The 14416-nt window shown below is 35.8% G+C and overlaps 1 protein-coding gene and 1 long non-coding RNA gene across 7 annotated transcripts in view; one reads left to right on the forward strand and one right to left on the reverse strand.

The window, feature by feature from the left end:
* The window catches only part of LOC136025230 (extracellular serine/threonine protein kinase four-jointed-like), a 91027-nt gene that overhangs the window by 49969 nt on the left and 26642 nt on the right, over positions 1-14416 (forward strand). Inside the window, exon 1 of one of the 6 annotated variants that reach the window (XM_065701061.1) lies at positions 1350-1444. The exons of the other annotated variants lie outside the window; for them this stretch is intronic. The gene's annotated coding sequence lies outside the window, so the exon portion shown is untranslated. Of the gene's footprint in view, positions 1-1349; positions 1445-14416 lie in introns of those variants that run through there. 6 annotated transcript variants of the gene reach the window in all.
* LOC136025237 (uncharacterized) overlaps positions 1-14416 on the reverse strand; it is a 55980-nt gene that overhangs the window by 18449 nt on the left and 23115 nt on the right. The window lies entirely within an intron of this gene.

Here is a 14416-nt window from a genome sequence, read left to right on the forward strand (position 1 = left end):
CGGACTGGTATGGTCTAAAGGCAGGCTCGACGAGGGGGAAGGGTGACATCGGCAAGGCGTCAACTTCAAAGAGACCTGGTACTAGATTTATTTTAATGTGTTATCAACATTTGTGTTATAAATTTTCTCTTTCTTGGTTTAATATATAATGAATTTTTTTCCATTCTTCCCATTATAAGCTATTATTAACCTATTAACCCATTACTAACCTATTCTTCCCATTATATAGAAATTCATAATAGTTTTACTATGTTTTGAATACATGTTGTAGTTACTATCCTCTGGGTCCGGTCTTGGCTCTTCGTGGCCCTTCCAGTGGAAATGAAAAATCACTATCTAATCTATCTACTATGGCGTTCAATTTCTAACAAAGAGTAAATCAGTTTTTTTTTAATATGCACTAATAACTTTCGAATAAGACTTCATGGAGACTCCTTAGTTGCCCCTGTAACAAGTTATCAGTCACGAGCAGGAGGAAAATGCTTTGGGCCCTTGCTATTCCGCCAAAATAACTTCCTGTAATTTGTGTATTTTCTTTGTAGTTATTTTCTTTTAGTTTATATTCTCTATTTTGGATTATAACTTCCTGAAAATAATCCACCCCTTCCTCCACCCCTTCAAAAATAAGCTTTTGTCCCTGTCATCTTCCCTGTGTACAGGTATGCCTACATTAGTGAGTAATCGCTCACACTTCAATATTTCTACTTGAAATATGTTGTGCCTACTCTTAGCGATAATGACATGCATGGCCGTGTTCAATGAAGAGGTTGCTAGGGGGTTTTGAATCCCCCCCCCTCGAATTGACTCGTAAAAACGTAACAAAAATGAGTCTAACTAAATTTTGATGCGTTTTATAGTTTTTTGTCCACTCCCAAAAAAAAACCTGGATACGTCCCTAATTTTATACATTCATTACCTAGACTTATTTCTAGTTATGTTTCTTTTTGAGAAAAAAAGCGAGTTGAACATCCCAGATACGCTGGAGAATAATTGAAATTTGTAAAGAGGTAGTCAAGGGAACTCAGATAGGATATTGGGTTTCTCCTAAAATAAACAGCCGGCGAAGCCTTTAATGTCATTTCCATTGTTATATTTTGTGTTTCACACATATATAAAGAAATACATTTTTGGAACAATTTAATTGGACTTGTTGAGTCAACGGCATTTCCACCTTTTACTATTGGCAAAAAACTTGAAAATTTTGCATCTAAACTTGTCTTTTTTTGCCAATAAGATGAATGAGTTACACACCAAGAATGTGCTTCACGAATTAGGTTTTGTTTTTGTAGTTGATTCCTTCCCAGTATTTTCAGTCTGTTGAGCTATTTGTAACTGATGGGATCTCGTTGTAAATGGTGCTTTCATTAGACAGTTTTTTTTCTTTTCCTTTTTTTACTTGAAATGTCAAGAGATTTTGATTGACTGGAAATCTGCAATCCAATAAGTAAGGACGTGTTATATTCATAAGATTGCAATTTGAATGCGTATCGTTTTTTGAAAGTATTCTATCGTGTTTAGTGTTGAATCAATGCAAACTACTTTCAAATGACAACCCTGAACCTGTACAAATCATAACGTTGGAAATTACCCGTAGGAGTAAATCAGGCTTTCAAGTACAATGTTCGGTACTTGTCTGTTATTGGAAACCCATTCAAGAAGTGAAGTTAGGTTAATCTTAATGAAAAATAACATAATATAATATAAAATGATACTTTCGAAACAAGATTATGGAAGCATAACCCAACCTAACCTATCCCCCTAATATGCAAATATATAGACCAAATTATATATTCTCACCACACTCAAAGTTCTTGATCTAAGTAAAACTGGTTTCTCTCTCTGCATTTGGAGATAATTAGTTTACTCTCAGTGAGATAAACTACTATACAGGTATATTTTAATTCGATATTTGATAGCCTATTATAAAGTGTGTTAGATTAAACATTTAATATGATGAGTTCTGGGTAGCCTGCTGTCCATAATTTTCTGTTGTAGTTTCCATAATTTTGTTTCTAAAAAATTATATTTTCATCATATTTTGGTATATTTCATTATTATTAACCTAAATTTACTTCTTGAGTGTGGTCGGGATAACTAACAAGAATCATCGCTTTTTATCAGACACTGGTTGAACGTTTTTAATTAATACTGGAACAAAGGAACATTTAAGGTCAGCAGATATCAAAGTTGGCAAGGACCTGTTTGTGAAAACCCGCAAACATTTAGTCTATTTCTACAATAGGGCTATAAACAAAGATTTTTTGACAAACAACTGTCGATCAGGGAGAGAGAAAATACTATGAAACGTAGAAACATTGGGGACAATTGTAGGCTAATCTTGAAATGTTGGGGAGAGGACTTGGGCCCAAGCTTTCTCCACCTCCGCTGCAAACGTACATGTTAAGGAGTTTTTTTCTTTTAAATCGCACTCGAGTTTGTGATATGCATGGCTTGACTTAAAAACTAGTCGTTCCATGACTCACGACCATCTAATGGATCGCATATAGCCTTGACATTGACTATGCTTGACTCGCCTTGCATTCAACTTGAGGCTATCGCTACTTTTCCGTACTCCAAATCTAGTAAAATCCTATCCAGTGTCGTGAATGGGATGGATTTATACATTAGTTGATCATAGGTTGATGCCTAAGCAAAAGGATTTTCCTCCGCGTTTGATGATGATTGAACTACCATTCGGAGCTTTCTCTTCCTTGCGATTAATTCTACTAAACATACAAACATAATAAGCAGAAAAATATTTAAAGATTTTCGCTTCTATAACTGTCATGAGATACAATTCGTTAAAAATTACTTGTTAATATTCAAACCAAATACAAGATATAATCTACTACTACTACTACTACTACTTCTAAAAGAATCAGTAAAACAATACACTAAATCATCCCACCACGTAGGAAGTGCTCTGGTATTTAACTGAAAACCTCTCCTTCAATGCCTCCCACAGATGGACTAGGAAGCTCATGTCCAAAAGCATCCTTTCTTAGCAGTTTGAAACACTGTATTTAGCAGCAAAATCACATTGGAATAAAATGAGGCAGACTCCAAATATTAATACACAAATTCCTCAATCTGCAAAAATTGTTTAGGAGGCGTGTTGCATTTGCTATTTAATTGCCTGTTACAAGTGTACATCTACACACGTACGAGATTGTTTAAAGGCCGAATATACCATAAATTAGCTATGTCGACCAAAATTACCTTTAGGGTATGATCAAATGGGAGAAACGAGACGAAATCCTACAGGGCTAAAGATAAAAAGTCTGTATTGTCGCAAACAAAACCAATTCAAAAGCGTAAACTCAGGTTTGATAAACTTTGAACTTAAAGAAGAAAATTGTGTGAAATACCTTACCGAAAAACTATGACAATTTTTTTAGGGAGTATTACGCTAACTATCGTGTATAACAAAACCAGAAAAGAAACTCGTGAAAAACAACAGATATATAGCCAGTAAGAAGAAAAACAAAACAAAAAACAATTGTACGAATGCTTCGCCTGTATACAAGACGTAAAACCAAGGGTGAATCTGGGATTTTTCTCTTTGTCAGGGGGGGGGGGGGGTTACAAAGAAAAACAAATCAAAAGCTTGTTTATGTCCATTTTCGTTACGTTTTTGTAAGTCGGACAAAATTTTTGGGGGGAGAGGGGGCTCAAAATCGGTACCCCCTGGATACAGCCTTGCCTAAAGCATTTCCTAATGTTTTAGATTCTCTCTTTCTCAATGCTGAGGACATCTTGTGGTACACAGGCGTAAAATTCATACAATTGCTCTTCTTTTTTTCTACTGGCCGTGGACCCATTGTTGTTACAGATTCTCTTTTTTTTTTTTTGTCATTTTAGGCCAGTTCGGCTGTAGATCTTTTCTTCGTCATTTATAATATCTTCTTGACACTTCTTAATAAAACTTATGGAACTGAATATAGGTATGGTCGAAAGGTAAGGGGGAAGGCTGGTACCTAATACCGGTGACTGCATGATCTAAAAAAGGATTGAACTTTTTTTTTAAGTTCTGGCATAAATATCAGTACCGGGAGATCGGGCTCCGGCACGCGGTAGGCTTGTATATATTTGACTCTCTAATTATGCATTAGCATAATCATCGCTTTTAGTTTTAATCACGCGATATCAAATAAGCAATTTCTATTGATTGAATTCAGTTGTATTTCAAAAGAAATTATGAAGTGAATTCAATTCCTCCTTCCTATTAATGTATCAAAGAATAACTCGTTTATAGGATTTCTTCTCCCCTGGGACTCGTTGTGATTCTCACTGCTGGTTCTCTTCTAGCCACAAGTTTCGATTACCATTCAATGTGGTCATCCTTTTGGCTTATCCTCTAACCGTAGATGATCATCCCCGTCGTCTCTAACTGCAGATTTTTTTTTGCCCATTATTTTTATTTGGGATTTGGTTATGATGCTTGTTGTCGCATTCCTTCTAGCCGCAGATCTCCTTGGGCTTCGTTTTCATGCACCATTACCTCATATAATTTTGCGTCTGTCATCGATACTAAAAACCAATTACTTCTTCTTGTTTATCCTTCAGAGACTTACATAGGCTAAACTAACACGTTCTTTCATTCCATTATAATTTTGCTTTGTCTTCTAACCGCGGTTTCCGTCGTGTGACATTTTCATTTGCAGTTCAATGTGATTTTTACTGCTTCTTGTTCCATGCCTTTTCTTTAGCTGTTCGTAGTAATTTGTCATCTTTGTAATTTTGTATACGTCATAGATACTAAAAACCATACAACGACCCTTAGGAGAAAAAATTATGTAATTTTTGCTATTTAAATGTTTAACATAGATCTGACTTCACTCATATGATTTTTTTTTTTTCCTAGAATGAATTCATTTCCTATTTCCTGTGTATCGTTCACAGAACGATAAAGCCAAAATAACTGCATTCCATTCTATGGGGATTGAGAAGTTCAGGCGCGAATTCATTTTCTCAATTCTGCGCATCTTTGCCGACGCTAAAATAACACTTCTTCATTCTAAGGTGAAGAATAAGCAATATCAATTGAATTAAGTAATTCTGGCTTGAATTCAATTCCTTCTCCCTATTTATCCTTCACAGACTCACGAACGGTAAACTAACGCGTTTCTTCGTTCCATTGTAATTTTACTTTGTCATCTAACCGCAGATTCCGTTGTGTAACATTTTCGTGTACATTTAAATTTGATATTTGCTGTTTCTTGTTCCATGACTTTTCTTTAGCTGTTCAGAAGTTTTTCCTCTTCAAATGTATATAACTGTAACGTCACTCGCATATTTGTTTTTCTTCTAAAATTAAGGCTCTAAACGAATTTTCTCAAACTTGTGACTCATCTAGGTCGTTTTCTTAGGCCAGAAAATCCCAACTTTCAAATTCAAAAATATGGAGCCGTTTTCAAGAAATCAAACAGTTCGTGGTAACGAACTGTTGTAAGGAGCGACCCTGTTCAATAGTAAACGAAACTCTAAAAGACGGAATTTTGATAATAAAAGATGCATCAAAAGAATCGGATTTTCATGCTGATTTTAAATATATAAGTTCCATCAAATTTAGTCTTTGTCATCAAAAGTTACAAGCCTGAGAAAATTTGCCTTATTTTGGAAAATAGGGGGAAACACCCTCTAAAATTAATAGAATCTTAACAAAGATCACACCATCACATCCAGCGTATCAGAGAACCCTATTGCAAAAATTTCAAGCTCCTATCTACAATTAAATAAAAAAAACAGGTTTTTTTTAACGGGAAGTAAGGAGCGACATTAAAACATAAAACGAACAGAAATTACTTCGTATATGAAAGGGCTGCTTCCTCATAAACATCCCGCTCTTTACGCTAAAGTTTGCCTCTTTCTCTTAATTCTACTTTTTAAAACAGTAAAAAACTTTAGCGTAAAGAGCGGGGCGCTGATGAGGAAGCAGCCCTTTCATATACGAAGTAATTTCTGTTCGTTTTAAATTTTAATGTCGCTCCTTACTTCCCGTCAAAAAAACTTGTTTTTTTAATTTAATTTCTGAACGTTTTTGAATCAGTGCATGTTTCGATTTTGGCTCTCCGCAGAGGAATAATTAAAACGAAATTTGCATATTTTTTTTGGCTAAATGGCTTTCTGATAATTCTGATCGAATGATTTTGAGAAAAAAGAGCGGGGGAGGAAGCCTAGTTGCTCTCCGATTTTTTGGTTACTTAAAAAGGCAACTAGAACTTATAATTTTTTACGAATCTTTTTATTAGTAAAAGATATACGTAACTTTTAAATTAGCTTACGTAAAGAACTTTTGTATTCTCCTGTTTTTATTACATATATGAGGCGGTTCGCCCCCTCGTCAGTACCTCGCTCTTTACACTAAAGCTTAAATTTTGTCCCAATTCATTAAGAATGACCCCTGAATTACAAAAGCCGTAGAATAAATAGTTTAGTTACTAAAAATACTTTAGCGTAAAGAGCGAGGCAGTAGGAGGAGGTGAGCCCTTCATATGTATAATAATTTCTGTTTGTTTTAATTTTTAATGCTGCTCCTTACTTCCCGCTGAAAAAAACTTTTTCATATTTATTTTTTCATTGTTTTTTTTAAATAATGCTAGTAAATCCTGCGCTCCCTTCATGGAAATTTTCTTCCCCCATGACAAATTCCTCGACGGAAAGTTCCCCTAACATATCCCCCTCTTATCCACCCCTCCCCCAACCAAAACATCCTCCTGAAAACGCCCGTACACTTCCCAATAACTATTACTATATGTAAGCACTGGTCAAAGTTTGTAAATTGTTGCCCCTCCCACGGGGACTGTGGGGGAGTAAGTCGTCCCCAAAGACATAGTTATAAGGTTTTTTGACTACGCTGAATAAAATGGTTATCTCAGAATTTTGATCCGTTGACTTTGGGAAAATAATTAGCGTGGGAGGGGGTCTAGGTGCCCTCCAATTTTTTTGGTCACTTAAAAAGGGCAGTAGAACTTTTTATTTCCGTTAGAATGAGCCCTTTCGCAACATTCTAGGACAACTGGGTCGATACGATCACCCCTGGGAAAAAAAAACAAACAAACAAATAAACGCGCATCCGTGATCTGCCTTCTGGCAAAAAATACAAAATTCCACATTTTTGTAGATAGGATCTTGAAACTTCTACAGTAGGGTTCTCTGATACGCTGAATCTGATGGTGTGATTTTCGTTAAGATTATATGACTTTTAGGGGTCGTTTCCCCCTATTTTCTAAAATAACACAAATTTTCTCAGGCTCGTAACTTTTGATGGGTAGACTAAACTTGATGAAACTTATATATTTAAAATCAGCATTAAAATTCGATTCTTTTGGTGTAGCTATTGGTATCAAAATTTAATTTTTTAGCCAAAAGACAGATCACGGGTGCGTGTTTACTTTTTTTTCTTTTCCCCAGGGGTCATCGTATCGACCAAGTGGTCCTAGAATGTCGCAATAGGGCTCATTCTGACGGAAATGAAAAGTTGTAGTCGCCTTTTTAAGTGACCAAAAAATTGGAGGGCACCTAGGCCCCCTCCCATGCTCATTTTTTTCCCGAAGCCAACGGACCAAAATTTTAGATAGCCATATTGTTCAGCATAGTCGAAAATTCATAATAACTATGTCTTTAGGGATGACTTATTCCTCCGCAGTCCCGGGGGAGGGGCAGCAATGGTTATTGGGAAGTGTATAGACGTTTTCAGGGGGATTTTTTTGGTTTGGAGGGAGAGGGGTTGAGGGGAGGGGGCTTTGTAGAAGAATCTTTCCTTGGATAAATGTGTCATGGGGGAAGAGAAATTTAATGAAAAGGGCGCAGGATTTGTTAGCATTACTATAAAAAAAACAATGAAAAAATAAACATTAATTTTTTTTTCAATTGAAAGTAATGAGTAGCTTTGAAACTTAAAACGAACAGAGATTATTACGCATATGAGGGGTTCTTCTCCTCCTAAATACCTCGTTCTTTATGCTAAAGTATTTTAGTAATTTCAACCATTTTCATTCTAATTTCGTTCTATGGCCTTTCTGATTCAGGGGTCATTCTTAAAGAATTGGGACAAAACTTAAGCTTTAGAGTAACGAGCGAGGTATTAACGAGGGGATAAACCCCCTCATATACATAATAAAAATATAAGAACATAGAAGTTTGCTACGTAACTTAATTCTCGTTACGTATATTTTTTACTAATAAAAACGTTCGTTAAAAATTAAAAGTTCTAGTTGCCTTTTTAAGTAACCGAAAAATTGGAGGGCAACTAGGCCGCCTTCCCCACCCCTTATTTCTCAAAATCATCTGATCAAAACTAAGAGAAAGCCATTTATCCAAAAAAAGAATTAATATGCAAATTTTATTTTAATAATTTATGTGCGGAGAGCCAAATCAAACATGCATTAATTCGAAAACGCTCAAAAATTAAATAAAAAAAACTAGTTTTTTTTAACTGAAAGTAAGGAGCAACATTAAAACTTAAAACGAACAGAAATTACTCCGTGTATGAAATGGGCTGTTCCCTTCTCAACGCCCAGCTCTTTACGCATACGTTCTTTACCGTTTAATAAAGTAGAATTGAGAGAAAGAGTCAAACTTTAGCGTAAAGAGCGGGGCGTTGAGAAGGGAACAGCCCCTTTCATACAAGGGGTAATTTCTGTTCGTTTTAAGTTTTAATGTTGCTCCTTACTTTCAGTTAAAAAAAACTAGTATTTAATACATACATACATCAATACAAAGTTGCTCGTTTAAAGAGAGTAGATTATTGTCGAGGAAACTCTTTTGCAATTACGATATTTATTCTTTGAAGGAGTCAAATAAACTTATTCCTTTAAAGAAAACCAAGATTCACTCACTAGCGGATCCAGGGAGGATGGGAGGGCCCCTCCCCTGAAATTTTTCTGGTGCCCTCTTTCCCTGTTTGTTTTCTGTTTTCACTCTTTTTTAGAACAAATTTGTTAATTTGGTCAATTACTGGCACCTTTGTCATATTACCCCCCCCAAGATTTTGCTCATTGGAGCCCTTGTCACATTACCCCCCCCCAGGTTTTGACTTTAGATCCGCCCCTGTATTCACTTACTACTTTAAGTAATAATACAATAGGACATATAACTGTACTACGTCAGTGGTGTTAATTCCCGAAATTAGGGGGCAGTGGCAAACAAAAATGAAATTTTTCGAAATCCAGGGGAGGGCAACTTTCTTTTTTCATTTTTTTTTTCATTAGAAGTGCCAAAAATTAAACATTTTTCAATGAAAACCTTTAAAAAAAGGTGTTTGTCAAAATGAAGGAAGAGAAAAGTTAGGGGGGCAACACCATCCGGCAGTGGTGCAATTTAGTCAAAATATTGGGGCGTGGGGCGAAGTTGTAGCCAATTATTCTAAATCAAGTGAAAATGACAATTAAATCTGAAAAATCAGCCATATAATACCATAAATATCAAGATCATAGTCAGCGCATTAGCGCTGCCTAAGTAAAGAACGGTGTTGGCACAATGTATTATTTATTTATTTTGATTCTGGTTTGTTTAGACCTGGGCACTTCGTATCGAAGGATTTGTTGTAGAAACTTCGAAAAGGGCTCACTCGATTGGAAATTGAAAGGACTACTGCTCCTTTTAATAGTCAAGAGTGATTGGAGGGCAACTAACCCTCTCCCCCGCCCACCATTCCCCTAAACAGGTCCAATCAAAAATTTTGAGATATCCATTTTATTTAGCGCTAGTTGGAAGGTCCATCCTCAAATTATATCTTGGAGGATGACAACCCCTCATCCTTTTGCCCTGGGTTGTAAGTTTTGCCCTGGAGGAATTTAAGGTTTTTACAGAAAGCGTTGTCGTAGAAACTTTAAAAAGAGCTCACACAATTGAAAATCGAGAGGGCTTGAGCCCTTTTTAATAGTCGAACGTGATCAGAGGGAAAAGGCCCCCCCCCCTCCAACGGCCATCATTTTCCCAAACACTTCAGAAAAAATTTCGGTATAGCATTTGTTTAAGCGGAGTTGAGCGGTCCTGAACTTATGTCTTTGTGGAAGACACTCCCTTCCAGTACCTTCAGGGAGGGGCTGTAAGTTATACCCTTGGGGCATATAAGGTTCTTTATCATTTGATTTGAGATTGGAAGTTACAGTTCCCCTTTTAAGGATCAAAGTGATTTGAGAGCAACCAGCCTCCCCATCCACTCTCAACATTTCCCATAGCACATCCTATCAAAATTTGGAGATAGCAATTTTGTTCATCGTAGTGGAAGCGTCAGAAAATTATATCTGTGAGGAAGATAATCCCAGACAAGGGTTGTAAGTTGTGCCCTGGGTGCATACAAGGTTCTTATTGAAAGGGTGGTCGTTTATGTTTCGGAGAGGACTCGTTGGCTTGGTAATCAGAAGTTCTAGTTGCTTTTTTAAAAGTCGAAGTGATCATAGCGAAGTTCCTTCATCTCCCACACACACACACGTTTTGAGAAAGTCGTTTTATTCAAAACAGTCCAATGGTCATATAGCAAGGCTTTTGGGGTTGACACAAACTAACAGAGCCTGAGGGCGAGGTCTGTAAGTTATGCCCCTGAGGAATTGGAGGTTCTTATGGAGGGTGATGGTTGTATAAACTTAGAGGTGGCTGGCTCATTTGATTGAAATTGGAAGTTCTAGTGCCCTCTTAAGAGTTATCAGTGATGGAGGTCAACTAGCCACCATCCCCCACAACTACTCTTCTTTTCACTAAACGCATCTGATTGATATTATGCTATGTCGATTTTGTTTAAAAGAGTCCAAAGAAGATGTAACAATGCCTCCAGGGTTGGCACAACCCCCGAGTGCCCTGGGGCAAGGGCTTGTAAGTTACGCCGTGGGGGCATAAAAGGTTTTTTATAGAATGCTTGTAAAGGTATGCATGTTTGACTTCTACGTTCCAAAAATACGAAGGGCATTAAGATGAGTCTTTCAGGGAATGTTGAGGGGAGTATTGAACTAAATGATAACATGTAATGTGTATATGGGTTGTCAAATGGGTGTAACTCGGGAATAACCGAGTATATTGATTTGGAATTTTTAGGAAATGATAAGGGAGTTGATCAATTGACCAAAAAGGTAATATTTGCACGCTACTACTGCTTCTTCTACTGCTACCACAAGTACTATTACTACTACCACTACTGTCGCTACAACTACTACTTCTGTAGCGAGTTCTACTAAGGCTGAGGATATTAAAACACTATCTGAGGAGTTTCTGAGGGGAAAGTTGAACTAAATCAATACATACTATACATATACAGATTGCTGATACGGCCGCATCTGCAATATTTTTAGAACGGCTTATCATATCAAGAGGATACTTCAGAGGCATCTTGAGTGGGATGCTCAGTCGACCAAAAGGCAAAATGTACCTGCTACTACTGTTTCTACTACTACCACTACTACTATGATACTAGTTGAATTAAGGCTACACGTATGAAGATGGATAGTTGACAGAATATTGAGGGGGAATTTAAACTAAATCAAAACACACTAAGCGAATGTAGATTGTCAAAAGAGCGTATCTTCAGAATTGATTTGTGTATTTAGTTGGAACTCTCAGAGAATACTGAAAGGGGATTATCAATAGACCAAAAGACAATATGTACACACTACTACTAATGCTACTGCAACATTTACTAGTTCTACTTCTACTGTTGCTCCAATTACTACTTCTATCGCGAATACTTGTAAGATTAAGAGCATTAAGATGAAAATTTCAAGAAGTATATGAATATACAAGTTATCAAAAGAGCAAATCGACTATATCATAGTAATGTCCAATTGCATTAAGCTGAGTAATTATACTGCTGCTGTGATTGCTATTACGACTATACCTAAGGGTATGAAGGTGAAATTTTCAGAGAATATTTCTGAGAATTTCTGTTGTACGGATGACAAGCTGCCATCCGTACAACAAAAATGGTCCAAACCCTTAACTGATAATAACCCCTGTACTTTCCCAAGGCCAGAACATAATTGTCACTTACTGAATTTTTTTACGTTTTCATTTTTTTAACTTTAATAAATCCAATATTATTAACATTTTAAGGAACAAATATCAGGATAGGCCTATGATGAATTAAACTAACAATGCACATCCATTGGTATTTTTTTCAGCAAAGCCCAAGTAATGTTTTGGCCTTGGGAAGGCATAGGAGTTTTGAGCCCTACTTATGTTAATTTCTGTCTTTTGGGTGTGACTCGGTTATTTACTGTAATTACTCGGTTATTTATTGTTCATTTTGGGTTTTATTTATTTATCGATGCTGATTTTTGGTAGACACGCTTGATAGATTATTTGATTTTTTTTTCTCATTTTTGATTTAAAGAAGCTCTTTACTTTTCTTTGAAAAACTTAGTTTATCAAAAAAATTTTAAAATTAATATCCTAAAACACTGACATGTATCTGTGAATGTTTGAATTATGCTGGTTTAGGCCTACCTTAGTTTTGAAAACATTTTTGCTAAAACTAAATTTCAGCTTGGAGGGGGGGTATACTTGGGCTGGGGGGAGGGGGAATACTTAGCTCTGGGAGGAGAAGTTACCCACTGCCTCATAGTAAATTACGCCCCTGCCCTTATAAATAATGCTGCTGTTGTGCATTGTTGCATTGAAATGCTTAATAGTAAGTTATATAGCTTGAAACAGTTTCAGTAGTTTTTGGAATTTGGAGGTGGGACGAGGAGTCAATCGATATTACTCTTTTTCTATCTACAGTATCATCACAAAGGTGGCGAATCTTCTGCTGAAAGATTGACTGAAACTATCAATACAAAAGATGAATTATTAATTTCAATTTTAATTTGCTAGCTCCTTTTTTGACCCCTCTCCCCCTTTCCTTATAATTACACTCAAATGCCCCCATCCACCAAGACCTTTGGCTTTGTGTTCGTAGTATAATGTCCAACTTAATATGTGGAACTTTGAAATTAGGAGTATGTTGTATTTCTTAACCTTTATTCAGCTATCGTTATGCTGAAAAAAAGTGTACCGGAAGTTGGATAGTTTTATGCTTATTATGAAATGGCAAAGTGTCTGATTTCAAATTCTATAGAATTTTGATTACTTTCATTTCTTATTCTTTATATTAAGCCAAAATTAATCCGTGCGTACAACTGTTCTTTGTTACTACGTTTTCTTTTAGTAACCTTAAGCAATATAGGCCTATTCAACACTACTATTGAGTCCATCTGTTTACGAACGGAAAAATAGGGCACAGCATATTTAAAGTGGTTATTAAGAAACTTAACGTGTACCACCCATAAAAAGAACGAATTATGAATTGAATTTTTGATTTTGAAACAGCTACTCCAAACTCACTGCACTAAAGAAAGTTACAAATTCTCGGTTACAGTTTTATTCGTGCTATTCATTAATTAAACTAATAGCAGGCACTCGTTGCATACTATTAGTTCTTGTTCTGCTATGCGTAGCAGCACGTTGGACGCCCTGTTGAAGTTCTTATTTTTTCCAATCAGAATTTCATACAAACGGTTTATAGTAAATATCTGTATGTATTTTTTTTCTGATACAAGTCTTAAAAATAATTATTTATCAAAAATAGTTTATACACGATTATCGCCTTTGCATTCTCTGGTAAAAAAGAAAATAAAGGTAAACGTGAATAATCAGAAAATTAGATACATGTATAACTGAAAAAAGGAAAAAAAAACTCGATACTTATGTAATATGCAACCAACACTTAAGAAGGGAAGTTAGGTTAATCCTAATGAAAAATACCAAAACATGATGAAAGTATAATTCAGTCAGAAACAATTTTGGGCTATATATTTGCACATTAGGGGTGGTGTATAACCTAGCCTAACCCCAACCCCTAATTGCAAATATATAGCCCAAATGATAGAATTCCAATATATTCTGTCACCGGCCACAGAGTGTAATTTAATTGTTTCTTAATAGAGACGGATAAAATTGGTTTCTTCTCGAGTTTTATGCAGCGTAAAGTTGGGTGTTGGCGGTATAGTACATAAGCATCAAAAACTCAACGCAGCTGCACATTTTTTTTTTCTCAGCTATACTAAAAATTCAAAATTTGTACGACGCATTTTTACCCAACTGCCAATGGCAGCTCATCATGAATAAAACCCGAAATTTGTATGGCGAATTTTTAATCCAACCGCTTGGGGCTTCTTTGTTAACTCATCTTTTGTTGTTCATTTTTTCCCAAAACTTTCACAGATTTTATAGCCTAGTTACTTTTTATATATTTTTAATAGCTTTTTTGCTGGTAAAGATTGTGCTTAAATATTTCATATCCTAATTAAAACTCATTAAAACTGTTCAACTAGTTTCTTTATTAGTTCGGATTTGTTTGGAGCTGGATTATGTCTTGTTTTGAGCTCATTTTCCTATATTTTCTTTTCTAATTTTTCAGAATGTGTTCTTATTTCTATTTTAT

Source organism: Artemia franciscana, chromosome 3 (assembly GCF_032884065.1).
Source record: "Artemia franciscana chromosome 3, ASM3288406v1, whole genome shotgun sequence".
NCBI classification, from domain to species: Eukaryota; Metazoa; Arthropoda; class Branchiopoda; order Anostraca; family Artemiidae; genus Artemia; species Artemia franciscana.